The 22,623-nt window shown below is 43.4% G+C and overlaps 1 protein-coding gene across 1 annotated transcript in view; it reads right to left on the bottom strand.

The window, feature by feature from the left end:
- FOXP1 (forkhead box P1) overlaps positions 1–22,623 on the bottom strand; it is a 568,616-nt gene that overhangs the window by 486,232 nt on the left and 59,761 nt on the right. The window contains exon 2 of the mRNA XM_073901540.1: positions 3,670–3,799. The gene's annotated coding sequence lies outside the window, so the exon portion shown is untranslated. The remainder of the gene's footprint in view (positions 1–3,669; positions 3,800–22,623) is intronic.

Raw genomic sequence — 22,623 nt, forward strand, 5'->3', positions numbered from 1 at the left:
TTTGCCCACTGACAGGTTCCAGCACAAGACAGCTCACCCAGGAAGAGAGCCCATCAGACAGCTTTCCTGTCCCAAAACACCTGCTACCTGCCCCCACCTCTTCCCGGAAGCTGCACCACCACTACCACCGCACCCCAAAACCGATGACCAAAAAAAAAAAAGAAGAAAGAAAATACACACTCAAGTTTTATACAAAAGCAAGGAACTCCCAGCCAAAAGGTAGCCCATGCTCAAGTCTTCAAGTGGGAAGAAATATTTCCCATGATTTTCCCTCATCCAAGTAAGTTAAAAAGCTCGGAATTTCATTACGAGAGAGAGATCAAACAAGTAACTGTGGGCAAAGAAGGAAAAACAATCGGTGACAAAACAATGTCGCACAGTGCTACATTCTTACACCAGATCCTCCAGCAAAAGACAATTTACTGATAGGGAGCGGGCAATGCCAAGGCAGAGACTGAATAACAAGCCAGCAATTTGCCATCCCTACTCAACTCTTCTCACGAAAACTCTATGCAAATCCAGACTGTTATTATCACATTTATTAATAACACAGTGGCTAACTGCCTATTAAATATGCAGCAGACTTAGCCGCTCTTCACTCTTGGAGTCTCGTGATGTGCATCAGATAGGTATCCATATCAACCCCAGCTTCACGCCAGGGAAAAAGAAGCCAACTCTGATTCCCTGCTGGCAAAGGGCGGCATTAAAGAACTGTCCCAAAGAGAGACCTCAAGTGCTCAGCCCGTCTTTCTCTGTTATCTTGCACCTAAAGTAATCTACTATGTAGGCATGGTTATCACCAACATAAACTGAGTACATTACCCATTTTCTGGCCTTAAAAATGTGCCATAATGATCTATTTGTGCAAACCTTTCCTCATATGGTTTCGCTTGCCTTGCTCAGTGCAGCAATTTATTGTTCTGGCTGCCCACCCCGTGACTGTGACCCTGTTCTACCATGAGGACACTTAGCATGAAACACTGCACTCAGAATTAGAGTTTACTCCAAGCCTAAAGACTTCAAATTATCAGTGGTAACCATTAATTGGTGCTTCTTTTGGTTACTCAATAAACTGTAAAGTTCTAAGAGCCACAGGACTGTGAATACATTTTTGACAATGAAAGGACTAACTAGATATCAGATCCATAATACACGGAGAGTTGGGTTATTGCATCACGGAGGAAGAGAATTAGTCCTTTGAGTAAACCTGGAAGTGTGTTCTGAGGAAGGATAGGATAGAAAATCAGAGCACATGCTCTAGCTCATCAGATTTCGGGAACTTCCACTTCCTACTAAAAATATAGTGAAGGGAAGTTTATTACCATCTGATAAATACAAAGCACTTCCTTAATATGAAAAACTGGTATTTGACTAGGCCATTTTATCAATGCAAAAGAGAGATCATTTTCACTATAGTTCTTGAGACTGATTTTTCAAACAGCAGGCCTTACCCAATGAAATTAATAAATAAAATGAACCCTGTCTTCAATAAATACATTCATGTGGTTTTGTTAAACTTCATACATCAACTTTATGATTGTGAGATTGAGTCAGACTTTTTCAGTACTGGAGACAGAGATGAGAGGTAATCTCATGTCTGAGTTTGTTACTATTTCAATAACTTCAGAATTCCAACCACTTCTATGAATTCTCCTCTGTATAGGAGACGGGCCCAGGCTTTGGTCTCAACTCGACCTGGATCCCCAAAGATACCAGGTTTCATAATGCATGCTATCTGCTCACTGATCTACAGACCATCCACGAAAGTCTATCATAGCTATGTAGCAGTGGAAGACCCTCAGAGGAACTTCACAGGTGAGAAATTAAAGGACTTCCCAAGACTACCCAAGGAGGATGATGGAGGGATCTTTATCAGCTCTAAATTCCAAGACTCCATTAACCATTTCTTTTCACTGGGGACATCCTTGCCTCATGTGTTACTATTTATCATTTGCCTTATTTCTTACCAATTAAAGAAGGAATGTCAGGAAGATAGAAGACTTTGTTTTTCCTCTATCTGAAGCTTCAGCAGAATGGAATAAAAAAAAACCAGTCCAAGTGGAAGTGCATTCAAAGAGCTCACAGGCTCTTTGAGGATCATCTAGTCAATAACAACTGTGTTAATTGCTTTGCTAGGGCTCCTTTTTTTTTTTTTTTTTTTAATCTATGAAACGGGAAGGTCAAATTGGTCTCTAACTATAAAATCTTTGGGGTGCCTGCACGGCTCAACGGGTTAAGCATCTGACTCTTGATCTCAGCTTAGGTCTTGATCTCATGGTTCTGAGTTCAAGCCCCACATTGGAGCCTAAGCATGGAGACTTCTTTAAAAAATAAATAAACAAAACAAAATCTTCTCAAATCTGTCCCAATAGCTAAATGCATAACAATGTCTTAAGAAGACACTTGTCAGAGAAATTTTACTCAACTGCATGGGCTGGATGTTTCAACCTCTATAACTGAGATAAAGTAGGAAAAAGATCATTCAGGACAAAGAAGTAGGCTCCAGGTCCAACCAGGCCAAGGACGGAGACATCTCAACGAGACTCTGTGGGCTTCAGCTGCTCCATCTATTAAATGAGGGCATTTAAACTGCTAATGTATAGGGCCGGGTTAGCACTAACAAATAGGATACGCTAACCTACCTGCTTTGTTTTAAATATAGGTAACTATATTTACCATGTCAGGTAACTATTAGGCTCCTAATGCCAATATAATGCTCTTCCTCCTTCACTACCCCTCCCTCTATTAAAAAGAATCTGTCTCAAATACAGTCATATTAAGACAAACGAGATGGAGTTCTCTTATCATTAAGTGTCACTGAATACAAAATCTGAAATGAAATGGCTCCCCATAAAGGTGACCTCATCCTATGACAAAGCTACCACTGAATGATGTCAGACTTTTTATCCAGAACACCTGGCCTCAACCAATTATTTTTCTCTGACAAAGGCAAGTCACAATTGTTCATTCGTTACTGTGTAAGACAGCCACTGATTGCAGAGGAACATGGCAGATGTCATCAAATACAGAAAACACATGTAAGAGAAAAAGATCATCATGTCCCTTCTGACTTCCCCTAACAATTACAATGAATAACTTGGTGAGGTGAACAATGATTGAGAAAAATGCTCCTAAGTCTTTCTGAAAATCTGAGAGCCCACAGTAGTTTTCTCAAGAACCCTCATCACATGGAAAGCTGGGGATGAGACCTTCTTAGTGAACAAATCAGACCTAAATTCCCTCTGAAACTCAAGATGAGATCATCATATTTTTAGTCCATGGTGGTTCACTGTTTGCTGAGTGATTATGGGGCCAAAAAAGCAATTATTCTTTCAGTTACGCATGTGGCTCATAACTTAGATAGCCCACCCCTCACTGTATGAATAAAAAAAAAAAAAAAAAAAAACCCATGCAAACAAAAGTCCTCCCGTGTCCTATGGTGCCTTTTATAAATCCTCAGATCATTGCAGGAGTTACAGCAGAGGGGGTTAGAGCAGAAAACAATAGCAGAGTTGCTTTCTTCTTTCAAGATGAGAATCTCTCACCCTCAGTGTGCAATTGTTCTGATGAACTTAGGATTTCTGTCGGTTTCCTGCACTGTGTGTGACCCCTGCAGCCACTTTTTTGTCTTGTGAATTTTCAGACAAATATTCATAAACATTCACTCACCCTTTTGGCCAGCAAGCATCACATCCACCCGTTCATGGTTGACAGCAAATCAGAGAAGGGATCGAAGCCCTCACCATCGCCCAGATGTTTCTTTTGGAAACTGGAATTGTCAGCAAAAGGTCCTGGGACACTGCAATACAAAAATATTTTTTACACATAACTAAGATGTAGCTTCTAAAACCACCACTTCCTTAAACTTGAAAACAGCAAGGCAGACATAGAATCTAGAGGCAGGGGAAAACACCTTTAAAATGAGGGTATATCGATATATCAAATGTGATGCTGTCAAATATGAACCGGAAATACTGTTTTGAAAGACACGTTTACCAATGACTTCAACACATACACTGAGAGGTTGTTGTTTATTGCACATTTTGTGCAGACTATTCTACTTATTTTGGCATTAAAAAAAATATCAGGTCCCATTATAGAGTGCTCAGGTCACAAGAAGGTGTTTTAACTCAAATATTGCATGGATAAGTGTACCATTTTCTAGGAAGTAATTATCTTTTCCAGAGGATGAAAATACATAGAAATTTAAATAATACTAATTCAAAATTATTTTTAAGCAATAATGAACCTCATTTCTCTTCCAAAATAATTCTAAAAATGTCTATGAGCTACTTAAGGAGCAAGACTCAGGGACAGATTTCCACCAAGAGGGAACAAACTATGTAATGTGCAGGTGTCAAAGTGGAGAAGCCTGAATTCTGGACCTGATATCATCACCAGTTGTGTGGACCCAGGAAAGCTATTTAATATCTCAGGATTCCAGCTACTTCATGTTCAAGGTCAGGGCAGTAACTGATGTTCCCCAAGTCCCTTCCACCGCTTAGCTTTGCTGGGGTTTTTTGATAAAGTATACTTATTCCAAATAAGCTAAACTATCAGCTTCTCCTTTAAGATTCCTGATTAAAAAGATGTTTGTCACGTATCATTCTTACATCAACCTGCCATTAACACTGAAGATGTGCTACAGGCAGAGGGTTTTGCACGTGCATAGAAGAATTCTCACCCTGGCACCAGTGCCCAACCCTGGTGAGCTGCCCCCCTCGGTGGCTGACAGCATCCCCTGGGTGCCCATGGAAGGCTTCCATTTCTCTCCACAGAGGACAGCTCCAACTTCTATGGCCATCGGCCCAAATGTATTGCACATGAGTGTTTCTCAAACTTTTGTATATATAAGCATAACTTGGAATCACACAGCAAAAAGAAATGCGCTGAGTTTGTTTACCATCTTTAGGATAAAAACCAAACTTCTCTCTGTGGCCTACAAGGCCCTGCTAATCGGTCACTTTCTATTTCTCTGCCACCTCCAGCCACCAAACTAATCCCCAACTACAACAAGTTACAGTGGTCTTCTTTATACTTCAAGTAAGCTGTGTTTATCTGTATCAGGGCTGGAGCATGTGCTTTCTGCTTTCTGCTACCTGAAATGCCCTGAGCCTACTCCTCACACAAATGGCTCTTTCTCATCACTGGGTCTTAGGGGCAAAGGCCACTTCAAGAAGGCTGTCCTGCCTACCTACTTAGGCTAGATCCCCAGTGACTCTCAGTGATATCATCCTATCTGCTTTCTCCAGAGCTTTTGTTGTAATCTAAAAATTTTTTTCTCATTTATTCACTGGTCTTCCTCACTTGAATCTAAGCTCCACAAGGTAAGGGAACTTCTCTGTTTTATTTATCACTATACTCCAAAACTTCAGAAAAATGCCTGGCTCATAGCAGGCACTCCAGAAAGATTTACTGGATCAACAAATGAATCAACAATCGAAAGAATTCACTCTTCAGCAGCCTACAAAAATATAATTGCTAGTGACTGAAAGCCCACTATGTGCTGGATATTATTTTAAGTATTTTACAACAGTTATTTCATTTACTTCTATTCTTACAACAAAGTTCCTGGTAGACAATGTTATAGGCTTAATAAGCAGATAAGAAAACGGAGGCAGAGTTTTAGGAACTTGCCCAAGATCACACAGTAGCAGGGCCTTGACTCCACAAAGTGGGTGCTCATAAGAACTCTGTATTTTTCCAGCCAATACAGTAATACAAACATTTTGAGTGCCTACCTTGTACTAGACACCCTTCTGACTCAAGTTCGCTGCAAGGTCTTGTAGAGGATACTCAGCCTTTCAGACCTTGAGATTCCTGCTTCACACAGGGAAAGCTAAGGCACCCCACAACAACCGGGCAGACAATGCAAGTGAGCAAAACAGGCCAGGTGTCAGGAACAGGGAGCAAGGCACAAGGTCGCAAACTGGAAGACCAGCAGTTTTTCAGCTAAAGAGGGCAGAGAGTGCCCTCCACAAGCCAACTGTTGCCAGAGGGGAACATAAGCCCAGGGCTTCAAGAGCTTTCAATGTATGAACGACGGCAGTGATCTAGGTTACTGTTCTGTGAAATTTCATAATTTTTCAAAGCAGCTTATCTTTCAACAGCACCATGAAAGAAAGAAAGCGAGGTGGGAGAAGGCGGCAGAGAACAAACCTGCGAGCCCTATAGCAAATGACTGCTGAAGTCATGCCATGTGTGTGATTCTAGAGGGATTCAGAAGCACAGGGAAGCCATACAACTGAACACAGAAAAACAGAGTAGGTATCTGGATAGGTAAGGGCTTTGTAGAGGAATTATCCTGAGCAAGTTTTAGAAGGAACTGGGAGGTGCGGTAGAAAACGCACTTCACAAAACCAGAATGTTGTATTCAGAGGCTTGGAGGTGGGGATGAGGAGGCAAGTCACCACGAGAAACAGCAGTGAGGAGGGAGGGCGGATGGGAGAGCTCATGTAGCTTTCCTTTTCACTCACGCTCGGAGAAGCTGCAGGTTTCCAGATAAGACACAGGCTGGGCAAACAATGCTCTAAGGGTAGATCCATTAGTGTTGTCTTGCTTGATTTCCTAAAACGTGAAAGTTACCAGGCATATATGAGAATAAAAAACCATGAAGCCCCTGGGTGGCTCAGTCAGTTGGACGTCGCACTCTTGATCTCGGCTCAGGTCTTGATCTCAGGGTTTTAAAGTTTGGACCCCCCACTGGGCACGGAGGCTACTTAAAAACAACAACAACATAACAAATAAAAACAAAAACAAAAAAATAACCACCATTACGGGTTGTGGAATAATTTTTGTTTTCGTTTGTATATGTTTTAAGAGTCCAACAGACCCAGAACTGAATTCTATCTCCAAGCTCTATAATTCTAACCAAACTACTATATAAACAATTCATACTGTAGTTTTTATATGTATTTGCAGTATATATACTATATAAATACACACAGTATAATTCATACATATACGTAAAACATATATATGCCTTCATATACTATAAAATACGAGCTCTGTAAGTCTAACCAAAATACTATGTAAACAATATATACTGTAGTTTTTATATGTATTATATACACACATACATACTACAGTACATACATAAACATACATATATATGATACAAGCTCTATAACTCTAACCAAACTCTGAACTCCAGAAATTAAAAAATATAGCCACTGAAATAAAAAAATCTAAAAAAAAAAAAAAAAAGAAGAAGAAGAAAAGACAGATAGCCAAAAAAAATTACCCAGAAAACCACCTGGAGGCAAAAACGGTCTACCTAGAATTGTATACTCAGAAAAAAATATCTTTCAAAAATGATGAAATAAAGATCTTCTCAGACAAACAGAAGTTCATCACCTCTCTACAGGGACATTCAGAAAGATGTATTTCAGGCCAAAAGAAAATGATTTCTCTGACTTAAGAAAAGGGGGGGGGCCACAAAAATGCATCAAAATGATGTGCATGTCTCAAAAATAAAAATAACATTTCTGACATCAAAAGTCTGGCCACACATCACATGCCCCCGAGCCCAGCTCACTTATTTACACAGCGGCATTCTCAATCGTCAAGGCCTTGCTCTGCAAACCTGAGTGTGCAACCGGGACACCAGCTTGAAATGCATATTCCTGCCCCCACGCCCAGTCCAGAGAGTCAGGCCCCAGGAATCTGCATTTCGGCCAGATACCCCCAGGTAATCCGGATGAAGTTGGGTCCTTGCCACGCTCTCCACCTCTTTAGGGCCAAGAATTCAGGGAGCCAGGGCTCAGCTCCAGCAGGTCATGGCTAACACACAGCAGGGCTTTGTTGTCTTCCCCTTCACTGGAGCCCCAGAAGAGCACCTTGGCCCCGGGGGTCAGTAGCAACCCTGCCTCAACCCTACTAATCAGGAACTGCAATAAATTAAAAGCCCGTTAAATTATTTTAGAGAAAAGCCTAGAAGTACTGAAACGTTAATTGTGCCATATTCAATCTGTTTTCCTAGAGATTCAAAAAACCAGATTACCATCTTGGGGGTCATTAGAAAGAATGAAGCTTGCTCCCTTCCATTTACATATTAAAAAATATGCATATATTCTTGCAGTGGCTGCCATCCAGACTCCCCAGGTCCCGTGGCCATGCCACAGTCTAACCATGGAGAAAGAAGCCTGGGATGCCACGGGGTCCTGCCTTGTTTTGTTTTTTAAAGAGGAACCAAAGCCCAGGGCCTGTGGTTGCAAAACAGCTCCAGGAAAACAGGTAGAGACAGCCACAAAACAACAGTGATGTTTACTTGTTTTGTTCTCCCCTGTTTATTTTTCCCTGAAGCAATCCTTGCTCGGTACAAAAGTCTGCAGGGAGCTGAAGAGAGCAGCTGTGGTTCCCTGAGGCCAAGACCTAGCAATCAAGTTGTTTACCAAACACTGCCAGGCACCGGGAAAACAACAAGCTTGCAGGCTGCATTTGCATCTGCTTTTCAAAAACAACCTCCAAAAGTCTAGGGCCTGGCCTGGTACTTCCTTGTATGGCTGAGGGCAACTTGGAAATTAAAGGCACGAACTGCATTAGGTATTAGCACCCATGGCCTAACTGTAATGCATTATTCCATTTCTCTGGCATCCTAAGAAACATCCTAAAAAAGGAGCACTGGAAGTCTGGGGAGTGCAAAGCAGTGGGTTGACACAGACAACAAGCTCCTGCCTGGCATTTCCAAGCAAGCTCACAGTGGCCATCTCAGCGAACTGTCATCATTTGCTGACCATCCAACACTGCCAGACAACCAGCAGTGGTTCTCCATCTTGAACAAGCACTGGAATCCCCGGGAGGGCTAATAAAACACAGATGGCTGGGTCCTTCCACGGATGTGCCTAATTCAGTAGGCCCAGAGTAGGGCCTGAGAATTTCTAGAAAGCTCCCAAGTGAAGTTGGTGCTATTGGTGGGGCATTTACTGCCGGGCTTCCTTCCCTCCAGGGAAATGCAGGTTGACTGAGTCCCTCTATGAAAGGTCACAGCTCCCACCAGGCAGACCTCTCCATAAAGATACAGTCTCCACAATCCAGTAACCACTACCTGCCCTTCCCAGCACTTCCAGGCCCGGAAGAGGTAAAAGCCACCCTTTTCCCACCGGGATCCTGACACAAAACTCAAATTCAACACTGGATCCCCCCTGGTTTTTGAATGCTAAATCTGGAATTTTATATAGTCACATAATGTAAACATGCATGGATATATGTGCAGACACACATACATACAAAAATATATGTACCTATAAATGTACACACATACACAAATGTACATATGAATGTACACACCCATAAATGTATGTATTTAAAGACTTTTTAATGTAGTTATATCAAATTGCTCAGAAGACCCGGGAGCCCCAAGGCCAAGGCCAACTCGGGCGGTTCACACGGATGTTCCTTCAGGTCCCATGTGTCACAGGAAGAGCAGGCCCACTTTGTCTCATCAGTTACACAACCTGATGGGAAGGAGAGCATTTGTGAGAGCTTCAATCCTTCTCTAATTTATTAACTTAGTTTCTTTTGTTGCAAATGGCACCAAAATAGAAAGGGAACAGAAGTGGGTGGAGCAGGCTCCATCATCAACTCCCATGAATAACTTTCTGACAATACTGAACCCAGTTCAAAAAGCACACCGGCTGCAAAAAAAAAAAAAAAAGGTGTGTGTTGTCAGCTCACAAATAAAATGCCAATCTGCCTCAATTAATAAAGCTCAGAAAAGAAGAACAAATAATACTTCGGTTTTTAAAATAATAATCACCTCAAATGTACCCTAAAGAAGATTCTGTCAGAAGAGCTAAGTTCTAAAGTTCTAGTAATAAGGGTCAACCAAATTTAACCAAACGGGTCAACTACACCAACATTCTTGGCTTCAGCAAGCCCACCTGATTTCACTTCAATTAAATTCTCTGGAGCTAACCACTATTCTCTTGCTTAACTTTCACTAGCAAGATTTCTTTCAACTCATCAGAGGACTTGTTGGTATCTATGCTCAAAAACAAGTTTTTAAGTAAACCCATTAGATTAATTAGAATGCATGGGGAATATGGTTTCCATGCAATTCCTTTTGTAGTTAAATCTTCTGTGTTTGCTTGTTTATTGTTCTTTCTTCACTAAAAATCTTAACGATCCATTTAAAACCTGGAGGATTATCTTCCTGTGGCTTCTGTCTGTCCCCACTCCCTGCCTCCCCATAAGCAGCCTAGCTTATGTCTGAACCCTGCCATGGAAGATGAGTGACTTCTGGAACCCCCTCTTCAAGGATAAGAGGCACCTTAAGTATATCTTGCTACCTCCTGGCAACTCCAGAATCCCCTTTCCATACTGGAGAAACTCCACTCATCCTTCACTGCGGCTCCAATGCTCACCTCTTCCCACCGCCCTCCATTACCGACATCATCAAAAATCTAGAAACTTTCCTTTTTCCTTAAAGATGCCCTTTTCATGTTTTCCAGAAGCCATCCACTCAACATCCCGTGACTTCAGGCAACCAATTCCCTTTCTTAGAACCAAGGTATTGCTCTCCTAACAGCCCACATTGCCCATCATCTACCTCTAAAGAAAAAAACCATCATCCCTCTCCACTTTGATTCCTTCATCCTTCAAAAACCTTTTTTTTTTTTTTTTTTTAATCAGAGAGAGAGCGTGTGAAAGCACGCACGTCAGTGGGGTTGGGGGGAGGTGCAGAGGGAGACAGAGAGAATCTTAAGCAGGCTCCATGCCTAGCGTGGAGCTCAGGGTGGGGCTGGATCTCACAACCCTGAGATCATGACCTGAGCTAAAATCAAGAGTTGGATGTTTAACCAACTGAGCCACCCGGCTGCCCCAAAACCCTTCTTCTGATGATCACATGAGAAGGAACCATTATTCCCAGCCCCTCAGCCCTTTAATTCTAAGTGCAAGGACACTCTTCTATAGCTTTTCAGATATTTTAGTATCTGGTTCACAATTTCTGTCTAGATCCTTCCAATGCAGACACTTATGTCAACCTCCATAGTCATGAAGATGGTCCTTCCAACAGCCTGGCCAATGCTTACATAAGGCCTGATACAAACAAGGCACTCAAAAAAAAACAAAACAAAACAAAAAAACAAAACAAAACAAAACATTTTTGAATGAGTGAATACACATCTGGTTATCTTAACATCCTACCCCAAAAGCTTCCAAGCCCTTGGAGAAACAGTACAGTGCAATAGCTTAAAACATGGGTTATGGAACAGACTGCATATGTCCCATCCTAGCTATGCCACTTACCAGCTACAACTCTGGGCAAGTTATACCTGAAAATTGAGATAATATTTGCCCATATTCAGTAAGGGCTCATTAAGTGCTAATGAACCACTACTACTTCCTCTATACTTGAGGGCATGGCCAACACTTGGATCTCACCATCCTTTAGAAACTGTTCCACCTCTAAGACCTCCAGTGCTGAAATTCAGTAACAATTTCCCATTGAGCCACCTCTCACTGGGTCATTTCTCCTAACTTGCTCCTGGAGTGTACTAGGCAAACCGCCACCACGTCAAGTCTAAAACTCCTCACCATCCAACACTCCCTTTCTGAAGTTCCTCTCTAAGGCTCACTCCGTAGCACTCAGTACCCCAAAATGCCCTGCATCACTCAGGATGCCCTTATATTTTCTACCAACTTCTTATTCAAGCTATTTGGTTCCTTCACCAGAATAAGCAGGATGAGGCAGGGGCTGGGTGTGATTGATATTTTATATCCTCAATGCCTACACTACAGTGTCTGGGACAGAAGGTTGGGACATGCGGTGTTAATCTGGGGCCCCTTCAGGGAGCCAGGAAGACTCACCATAAGCCTACTTGGCACCCAATCTGTGACAAGTTTCTACTTAAGAACCATGAGAACTCCACGTTCAATTTCACCAACACCTTCCACTCAATGGCTCAAAAGACTAACCTTCCATTCGCACTGGCAAGTTAGGCTAAGCTAAGTGGGCAGGGCTTGTACAAAGTGGGCCTTCTGCTGGTAGGGCAAACGGCATCTCTGTCCCTGAGGCCCAGGGGAGCCTCAGTAGGTCCCTGGAAGAACAGTCAAGTGAACAGAGAGCTGAGTGCCATCTGGGCTCTTTATAAGGCTTTTGTGGTAAACATGTTTACTTTCTTTTTATTGGCTGGGCTTATCACGATCAAGTATTTTGTTTTGAGTCTTGCTCTATAAATATGTTTACTTTGAGGGGAGAGTTTTTTTGATAGCTAGCACACTTGTTTTTCACACTTTTAAATTCAAAACATATTTTTGACAATCCATGGTAAACAATTCAAGGTGATAAACAAATTATATTATTTCACCTTCACCAGAGACATGATCCCCATGTATCTGTTCAAAAGCTTGAGATGTACTGTGGGTAAGCAAAGCCTCTTTATTGGAAGAGAATAAAAATCACATTCATAGGGATGATGTTACTAACAAGAAAAAACTACAATGGCAGGTCCCGTATAAGGAGGAAGCAGCGAACACAAGCCTGCCATGGGAAGCTACCCATGAGGACACCAGAGCTTGTCTTCCTAATAGGATCTATATTTCCTGTGAAAAGTTAAGGTTAAATAATCAGCATACATAACTAATATAGGGAGGAGGTATAAAATAACTTTTCAAAGAATGAAGAAACCAACTAGGTCACAGGATCAACTGCAATTCTTCTGAGACTTGTTCTCTGGGATGACTTTTGCCTGCTTCACAATTAAGAAAAAGGTAGCAGCTCGAACTATAAAGAGGAAACGTCCTCCATTATTGGAAAAGAGGGAAAAAAAAAAAAGAGTTAAAAGAGGAAAAAAGAAAATATTTTTTGAGAAAAACCAACGGTCTTGAAGAAGGATTTTAAAGTGCTGTTTACAAGAGTCACTCTGTGGGATGAAACATCAAGTTCCACTGCAGTTGAGCCAAATCTCTCTTCTAGAGAATTCTGTGTCCCCATATTCCAACTAGAAACAAAAGCCATCTTACCACAGGCCTTTGAGGTTAATTACAAATTACTTAAAGGAATAAAAACAAAGAGGCCAAATTCTTTGTTAAAATAAATAATATCCCACATACCCTCAAATCTTCTTCTAAATTCATGCCCAAGTTAAAGAAGTTAAAAAACAATGACAAAACCATCAAGGTTGTGGTACCATAATAAGATAAACATCCTCATTTACTAAGCATGATTATTTCATCATGTATGGTGCTATAGGGGGAGGATGACGTTAGAACATGGTGACCCCATACGGCACCTCATCCATCCAAGATGGATGATGTATGCAACACAGAGAAACAGAGAACACGCACACTGAACAGACTTCCAAGGTTATAACGTGCTTCAGGGATACATCAGACAGGGTGTCGGGAGAGGGCCAGGAGGGCATTTTGAGGCAACGACCACCCCTGACATTCAGATCATCTCTCCAACCCAGGTCAGGGAACCAAAATAAACAGCTTCTCAGGTAGTTTTAGCAGAAGGACAAGAAGGCCCAGGAGGGGGGCTTCTACATGATGAATTAGTAGGAAGATCAAACTCTGTCCCAGCCTGGCCACCAACTGTTGGACACCTTTTGCAAGTCAGTGGGTTTCTCAGAGCCTGGGTTTCCCTTCCTGTAAATTAGTGGCAGTGAATCTTACCTTTTTGGACAATACCATGTCACAATTCTATACCTTGGCCTCAGATCGAAAACACCACGTCAGGGGATAACCGACAACTCCAGGCTTCAAAAGTCAAATCCATACAATACTTGGAGTGCTTTCGAACAACCCACAAAGGCAACCAAGTTCCCACAACTTAGGAGCAGAAATGAAATGTTGAGTTAATGTGACACTGGCCAGTGACTAGTCATCAAGCATACTTCAGCTTTTAGTTGTCTGAGCAGACGGCTGACTCAGCGGGGATACGGTTACCCAGCCAGCCACGTCCATCTGACCCACTGCCTCAAAGAAATTTGTCTTCAATCTTAAAAACCAAAAAAGTTAAATGACTGATGAAATGACTGAAGAACTTCCAGACAATTCTCACAGTTTCGAAAACACACACACACACACACACACACACACACAAAACTAATCAGGATGGTAAGTATATAAGAAAACAACCAGACTCAGAGCTGTCCAACATCCGATGGCCACATTTCCTTTCGAGAAAGAAGTGCACATTCCAGGGTGTGGAATGACGTGGTTTGGAAAAGCCTCAGGAGAGCAGAAGAACTGATGATGAGGACCAAATCATCAAGGAAAAGTGTCAGAGTGTCAAAGTGGTGAAATGTCTGTTGTAAATACAAGAAAAGAAGGAACACACTGGCCTTTCACCCTGGGGGCTCGACAGACGGGGAGGCCTTTGGATATTCTCTGGAGGACATCCATTTCTAAGACCAGCCAACGTGTATGGAGCCTTGACTGCGTACCCAGCGCTCGGTACTGAGCATTTGTGCCCAAAGTCTTATAAGTCTTACAACAGCGGCACAAGTAAGTTACCTTACAGATGAGGACACTGAGGCTCAGACAAGCTGCATCCTTTCCCCAAAGCCACGGTTAGTAAGCAGTAGAGCCGTGTGTCTCTCAAAGCCATGTCTCCTCCCTTAATGGTACCCAATTAGAGTACCACTCTTCCAACAGCTCAAATGGGAAATGTGAGCACATTTGAAACAGCTCCCAAGATAAAGCCCAAATGGAATACAAGGGTTAGAATCCTATTGGGAGTCCCTACACGTTAAGTCCCTTGGCTTCCTGCTTGCAGCCAGGCAAATCCCAGGGAGGAGGAGAGCCTGGACCAAGCGAGGCCTGGAATCTGCATGGCATGTCCCCAGTGAGACAGGAGACGGGGAAGAGAGGAGTTTAGGTGGGCCATCGAGGCAGCCATCTGGTCCTTCCACCGCCCGTGCAAAAGGGATTCTTTCTAGTGCTCTCTCGGTCTCCTGTCTGTTCTCTCATTTCCCTCTGACTCACAAACCTGGGCACTGTCCCCACCTTCCTTCCCTAGCCCTTCCCTTCCAGAGAAGGCACCTGTCTAAAGTCTACGGGACGAGACTCCTCAAGGGAAATGCAAACATTTATTGAGCCCCACTCTGCTTAACTGTGCTACACGTTTGGAGGTTGAGAAGAGGGATATCCAGGCACAGTTGTCTTCCCAGCATGAGAAGTTAAATAACAATACGTGATTTAAATGAGAGTTGTGTCATGGGGGGGAGTACACAATTAATGGCTAGCTGAATTCTACAGGCAATAATTGCTACCAAGTTCAAAAGCTGAGAGAAATCACTTCCAACAAATACATCCTAGGTTGCAAACTCCCCGTGGAGTTCTAGTTCCCGGTCTGCTTTGGCCCACAGCATCAGAAACTGGCTGCCTGGGGTCCAATTCTGGCTGTGACATTCATGGACCGAGTTATTCAAGCTCTCTGGGCCTCAGTTTCCTTAGCAGGAACCTTGGGGTAATGACAGTTCCTACGTCACAGGGTGATTTGAGGATTAATTGGAATTATGCATGTAAGCCTTAAAACAGGGTAAGTGGTGTTATCACATCTCTTGGCAGATCTCCAGCCCCAGTTTCCATGGCCCCGTAGGCACCATCTGAATATTCACGTTCTCCACACTGGCTCTTCCTCCCTCCTTCCCTGTGACTGTCAAAGCCCCACCTTCTATTCCAATGAGCTAGAAACGCTGTGGGGTTCCCCCCAACACCAGCCAGCAACCATGTTCACCTCCCATTTGGGTTCCATGCCGGCTCTTGTGTCCATCTCCATTTCTAATATCCCAGGACAAGAACAGGACCCTGAGAGTCTGAGCACTTGGGTTCAACTCCCAGCTCTGGCAGAGTAACCTAATTTGTGATTTGGGAAAAATCACGTAAGTTCTCCGAACCTCTGTTTCTACATCTATAAAATGGAGCTAAAAAGACTCCCCAAGTGTCCCTGCAGCAAAGCTCTGCTGTCGAGATTAAATTACACAGGTTGAAAGCATGCATCCAACACCTGGCCCACGGTGAGCGCGCACTATGTGACAGCTGATATTCTCACCTTTGTTTGGACCACACAATTAACTGAACATCAGTGCCTAAACGGTCTCTCCTCTCTCAATTCCTAGAGCCACTGCTCATCCTTTATGATGCCAGATTTGAGTCAGTGACCCATAGGGCATAATTATGCCCCAATTTTCTTTTGTGTCCATCAATCTAATATTACATCAAAAACTCAGAAGTAAGTCAAGGAGGTGAAAAGTACAGCACAGGGAATTAAAAAAAAAGAGAGAGAGAGAGAGAGAGAGAAAAGAAAGAAATGGGCACTCTCATGCACAGCTGGGTTCAGGGCAGGTGATCACAACCTTCACAGGGGATGATCTGGTACTGCTTCAAAAGCCTTAAAACCATGCCATTCCTGTCCATCCCCTAGTCTTTGGAATTGATACTAATGAAACAGTAATCACTGGGGAAAATTCAGTGACAAGGTTGCAAAGAAACACAACATAGCATTGCCGATGGTGCATAAAAGCTGGGGAAGATAAATGTCCAGTGAAAATCAAGCACAACAGGGACTCATACTGATGAAATACTATGCAGACATTAAGAAGGGTTGTAAAAATAGACAAGGACATAGGAGGAAACATGATCCCCAATCATACCTGCTCACCAAATGTTTGTTGAATGATATGTTGCTAAGTAACAAAGACGTGTTGCAAAAACGGATTCTTTTTAAAGTTATGGTTTGTATATTTATTGTGTGCCAGTTGCTACAAAAGAGTACATTACATACACTGGGTTACTGTAAACCCCAATGAAGTAAGTTTTATCTGTTTATTATCCCATCTTAAGGACAAAAAGAAATTAAATAACTTGTTCAAAGTCACGCAGCTAGTAAGTGAATGCTGATTTAAACCCAAGTCTTATTCCAAAGCCCTTGCTCTTTTCTAACTAATGTTGCTGCTCGTGAAAATATTAATATATTTACAGTTGCAGGAAGTATATTTCCAAGTAAAAAGACTACAAAGGCAGACAGAAAAGCACTAGCAGTAATTCTCATTAGGGGATGGGACTATAGATAAGTTTTATTTATTTTTGCTTTGGATTGGTTTTAAAATGTTTTACATTTATCATAAATTGCTTTTGTAATACAGGAAAAAGGGAGAAAGATTTTCCTATTTTCAAAACCCAAACGTTAGACATCCTCTTCTCCTTCCTTGTGACAGATGCCATGCTGGGCAAGTCCCAGGCCTGTTGGGAAGGCAGTGGTAGGGCTTCAGGGGCTGGGGTCAGATCCCCTGGGTGTGGACCCATCAGAAGCTCTGGGAAAACAGCTCCAGGCTGCTACGAGAAGAAACAGGCAGTACGTACAGGGCTTACTGAGATCACGGCTCACACACACCAAGTACCCTGTAATAGTCCTGATGATTATTATTACTAGTGACATCCTCACCCCCTCGATGCACTTTATCGCCTCTCTCTGGAGGTTTGGTCCCCTCCCACACTGGAGGTAGTGTGCCCCAGTATCTTTTAATTCATAATCATAACAGATCCGACAAATACCCCTCCTTGGCCGCCAATCTCCCAAAGCTGGCAAAGCGACAACGTGGACAGGCCTGGAGCAGGGCTATCTGGCTTGGAGCCCCAGCTCCTGTCCTGACTATGAAATCCCACAGATGTCTTCTTACCTCAGTTTCCTTAAAAGTGGTAATAATAATCCTACCTCATAGGAGTGTGGTAGGAACTGAAAGAGATAATGTCCATAAGACCCTCACCCCATGACCAGCCCGGGGCAATAAACGTTTGCTGTGTTATGGCTTTGGCATCCACTAATGCCACTCTGCTCACTGCATAGATCTGGTCGATCTTACAGCTTTTCTTCCCACTAAAGGTTTTCTGACCACTATTTTCCATGCTTAAACATCGTATACGATATGGAAAAGACTTTTCCAAATGACACATGCCCTCCTGTAGATTCTGATTTGCTTGGGTATTAGTCTGCTCAGGCTGCCATCACCAAGTATCACAGATTTGGTGGTTTATAGGACAGACCTTTGTTTTCTCTTAGTTCTAGAGGCTGGAAATCTGAGATCAAGGTGTTAGCTGGGTTGGTTTCTTCTGAGGCGCCTCTCTTTGGCTTATAAGATTTATTTGACAGAGAGAGAGACACACAGAGAGAGGGAACACAAGCAAGGGGAATAAGAGAGGGAGAAGCAGGCTTCCCGCGGAGCAGGAAGCCCGATGTGGGGCTCCATCCCAGGACTCTGGGATCACGACCTGAGCCGAAGGCAGACGCTTAATGACTGAGCCACCCAGGCGCCCCTCTCTTTGGCTTATAGATGGCCATCTCCTCCCTGTGTCTTTGCAAGGCCTTCCCTTGTGCATCTGTGTCCTAACCTCATTTCCTTCAGAGGACACCACTTGCACAGGATTATGGCCAACCTTAATCATCTCATTTTACTTTAATTAACACCATAAACACCCTAATTCCAGATAGAGTCACATTCTAAGATACTGGGGGTTAGGATGTCAACATATGAATCTGGAGGGGAGGGGGGACACAATTCATCCCGTAACAGCTCCCCATGTCCTGGAAAAACAGGAGTGAACATCAAATTGGGGCTCAGCTGATCTTGTGCGTCGGTGATCTGAGTGGGTATAGTTCCTGTGGAAGACGCAAGCACACAGGTGCAGCAACCTAGCAGGGGCTCCTCCCACACGCCCATGCGTCCCTTCTCCACAGGGTTATAGATCCCCACCCTACTCCTCCGAGACACCAGATCTACTCAGCAGGCCAATGCCTACTGAGTGAAATGCTCAACAGAGCTGTGGCCAATCAGGTCAGCAGATCCAGCAACTGCTCACATTTATGTTTCTCAAAAGACAGGATGGAAAGTGTTCATTCCTGGCATGGACTCCCCAATCTGGGCTCGTGAAATAAACATAAATCACAGTTGAAATTCATTTTTAAAAAATCAGTACCTACTTCATTAAAACAAATTTTTAAAAAACACACACAAAAATGGGAGTTTCTTGAACCGCAGCATATAATTTACAGAGTGCAAATATCTAAGATACATGTGCTAAATTTAAAGAAACAACTATTATTAAACACCCCATTATGTAAGGCAGTGAAATATATTTGCACCCTGTACATCCGTTATAATATTTCAACTGCGCCTCACAATGTTTGGCAGTTCTTTCCTTCGGTGATAATAAAAGGCTTTTCTTTCCATTAAATATCTAAATTAAGTCAAATAGTGTATGTTAAATAAGCCCATAAGTCCCTTTGTATGATGCAATGCAGTCTTGAAATGCTTATCTACTGAGCATTCTGACTTAAAGGCTGGCGGTTTATGTCCCCTACAGAGCCCCGGGACCCTGCTGGCTTGGCCAGACTGTGAAAATAAGCTTCAAATGACCAAACGCAACTGCAACTTTAAAAGTAGGAACCAGACCAGACACAACAAACCACAGAGTAGTCGCCTCACTTGTCATAATTCATGTGTGTGGAATTCAACTGTAAAAGCATTCACAGAGTGCTAACTTTCCTTCACTGGGGCATTCCGTGTGGAATGTCAGATTTTGAAAAGCTGCTGATAAGTCACTCGCGATTACAAGTCTACAAGTTGTAGCACTAATCAAAAAAATATTTATCCTAACCCCAAAACAGCCTTGTCTGTGCCATCCAGTCCTAAACAATGCAGGCAAGTGCCAATGTTTTTAAATCAGCAGATTATAAAAATATGTACTCTGTTAGTGGCCCTGCATTAACATCAGGCTTCTTTCTGGGTGTTGCTTATAACTTCCATTTGTACAATATTCTCCATCTTGATGGCCTACATAATGATCACTTATAGCAAATCTTTTTTTGAAAAACAATTTCATCATGGTTCAATGACTCAAAAATATAATTCTTACAGATTTTTAAAAGAGAGACTTGAATGGATAAATATATACATGTGTAGATTTCAAAGCTCTGCGTGTATATATAAATATAAACGCATGAAAATGTAATAATCCAATTAGCACATCTTTTTTGGAAACTAAATTAATCTTAACAAAACTGGCCTAAGCCGCAGGTAGGAATCGGAGGAAATGCCAGCCATGATGGTGCTCATAATAGCTTCATTAATTCAACACTTACTATGTGCCAAGTGCAGTGTCTGGCCCTTGACATACATTTTTCTCGTTTGGCTTCTCACAACAAATCGCCAACGTAGGAACGTATCTTTTACAAATAAGGCAACTGTGGCTCAGAGATGTTCAGTAATGTGCACAAGGTCACATACTAATTAAGTAAAGAACCAGGATTTGAATCTAGTTCAGACTGTGCTATATTGCCTCCCGGTGGTGCCTTAGAGACAGGATATACCTGGCTAAAGGTAGGGTCACATACCTAGCCCCTACATTGGCCTTTTATCTTGGCTAGGAATGGACAGCACAGTCTAGGCCCTCTCTGAAGAAAAGAACCAAGAGAAGACACACCCTACAAGCAAAGCAGAATGCCAAAAGAGCTACATCCTGCTTCTACCAGAGGCATGGAGAGGAAGAAATCCCCACCAGAGAATGAATCCCTAACCTTCCCCAACTATTACCTTTTTACTTCGCTACATCATATGAATCATATGAATGTTTGTGGAGAGTCTCGTTTGCCCCTGTTGATAAACACTCAAGGAGCACATATTTAAGACAGAAAAGCAACAGCAGCCTTCTTCTTTCCAGAATGCAATCCAGCTTTTTCCTGGATGATAAAAGATGGATAAATGGATGAAAGAGGCAAAAGCACCGCATTATCCATTTTCTGAATGCCTCTTCAAACAGGAGCTGCTCCCTGCTCAGTAGAGCAGAAAGAGAATGGGACGGGGAGTCAGCCAAGTCAGATTCCAGTTTCCACTCTGCCCCACATCCGGGTACCCTCACCTCCTCCCACAGTGGGGGGTGAGAAAGACAATCTCCAAGTCTGCATTCATCTCAGGCTTTCATGGACTCTGACAGCTTCCTCTGAGTGCATGCAACCAGCACCCCAGCCCTGCAAAGCTCAAGAGCTAACAGCTAACACCAAGAAAACATCACCTCTGAGAGCTAAACTGAGCATCTCCTTAACAGGGATCACATGGGATTAGCAGCGCAAAGGAGGATCCCTGAATAACCAGTAGGTGAGTTTTAGGGTGATGTGAAAACAATCCGCATGGGCAGCAGTTACCAGGCATTTCCAGCTTCCCCAGGCTCCCGGCCCAACTCAAATTTTTCCCTTCAACTCCAGTCCCGGTTACCTCTCTGCCTCCATGACACGTCCTCTGGGATGTCTAGATACCCCAGAGGCGATACATCCAGAACTTGATCTTCCCAGAAACAGCCTTCACACACACACCTTGATCCTTCCCCATCACAACTGATGGCAACTGTAACCCTTCTAATCACGCTCAGGCCAATGATGTCTAAGTCAATCTTGTCTCCTATCTTTCTCTCAAGTCCTGCATCGATTCCGTTAGGAAAGCCCGTGGAACCTGCCTTCAAAATAGATCTAAAATCTAACCACTGCTCCCTACCTTCGATACCAACCTCCTGATCATGGCCACCAGCACCTCCCCCCGCATTATACAACCTTCCTCACTGTTCTCCCTGCCTCTCTCTTCACCCCCGCCCCCACCCGGAGTCTAGTCAACACGGCAGCAAGGATCTTGTTAAAATCTGCATCAGGGGCCAATACCTCCAGTACCACCAGGACACTCAGGTACAAGGCAAATCCCTTACTGGTGAGGACCCAGTTAGCTCTCAGAGTCCATCTCCCACCATACTCCTCCTGATTCACCCTCCCAGTCACACCAGCCTCCTAACTGTCCCCCAGTCTTGCAGGGCATGCCCTGCACCAAAGGGCCTTTGCATTAAAGGTTCCCTCTGCCTGCAGTGTTCTACAGGACTGACTTCCTTACCTCCTTTCAAGTCTTTGCTCAAATAGCATCTTCAAAGAGACCTACCTGGCCACACAATCTAAAAGTACAACACAACACCCTCCTATCCCGCAACACTGTGAAACCCTGCTTTTTCTTCCCCTGCACGCACTTTCTGACATGCGACACGATGTACTTCTAACATCTCTCTGTTTCCATCCCCGTCTCTCTCCAGAATATGAGTACCCGCAGGGGCGAGCATTTGTTTCGTCGTGAGCATTTGCATTCTGCATCCCTAGAACCGTGGCAGGCACGTAGTAAGTATCTGCTGAATGAACGACTGGATGGGTGGAGGACTCCGGAGGAGGGGATGCTCTGAGCAGACGTCTTCCCTGCCGGTCAGGGTGTGTCACCTTTGCCTCCCAGATGCAAGAAAAGAAAAACAGATGTGTCTACACTCACCAAAGACATGGCCCAGATACCACGGTTCTACGTCCTGCACACGGCGGGCACCCAGGCAAGGGGGCTCCACTCTCGCACCTGGGGCGCAGGCACAGCCCCTGCATTCACCTCACTGGCTCTGCTCCCAGTAAGGGGCTAACACGGGCGGCCCACTCACTCTCCCTTCAATGCTCCATTCCACTCGCTAACAAGATGCCCAGCCCTAAGACGAGAAAAACACGGCTCAACCATGCAAAACTGTAACGGAATAAAAATTAACTCGATCCGGGCGCCTGGGTGGCTCAGTTGGTTAAGCGACTGCCTTCGGCTCAGGTCATGATCCTGG

Source organism: Callorhinus ursinus, unplaced genomic scaffold (assembly GCF_003265705.2).
Source record: "Callorhinus ursinus isolate GAN/ISIS: 27379988/994484 unplaced genomic scaffold, GSC_fseal_2.0 scaffold15, whole genome shotgun sequence".
In the NCBI taxonomy this organism is placed as follows: Eukaryota; Metazoa; Chordata; class Mammalia; order Carnivora; family Otariidae; genus Callorhinus; species Callorhinus ursinus.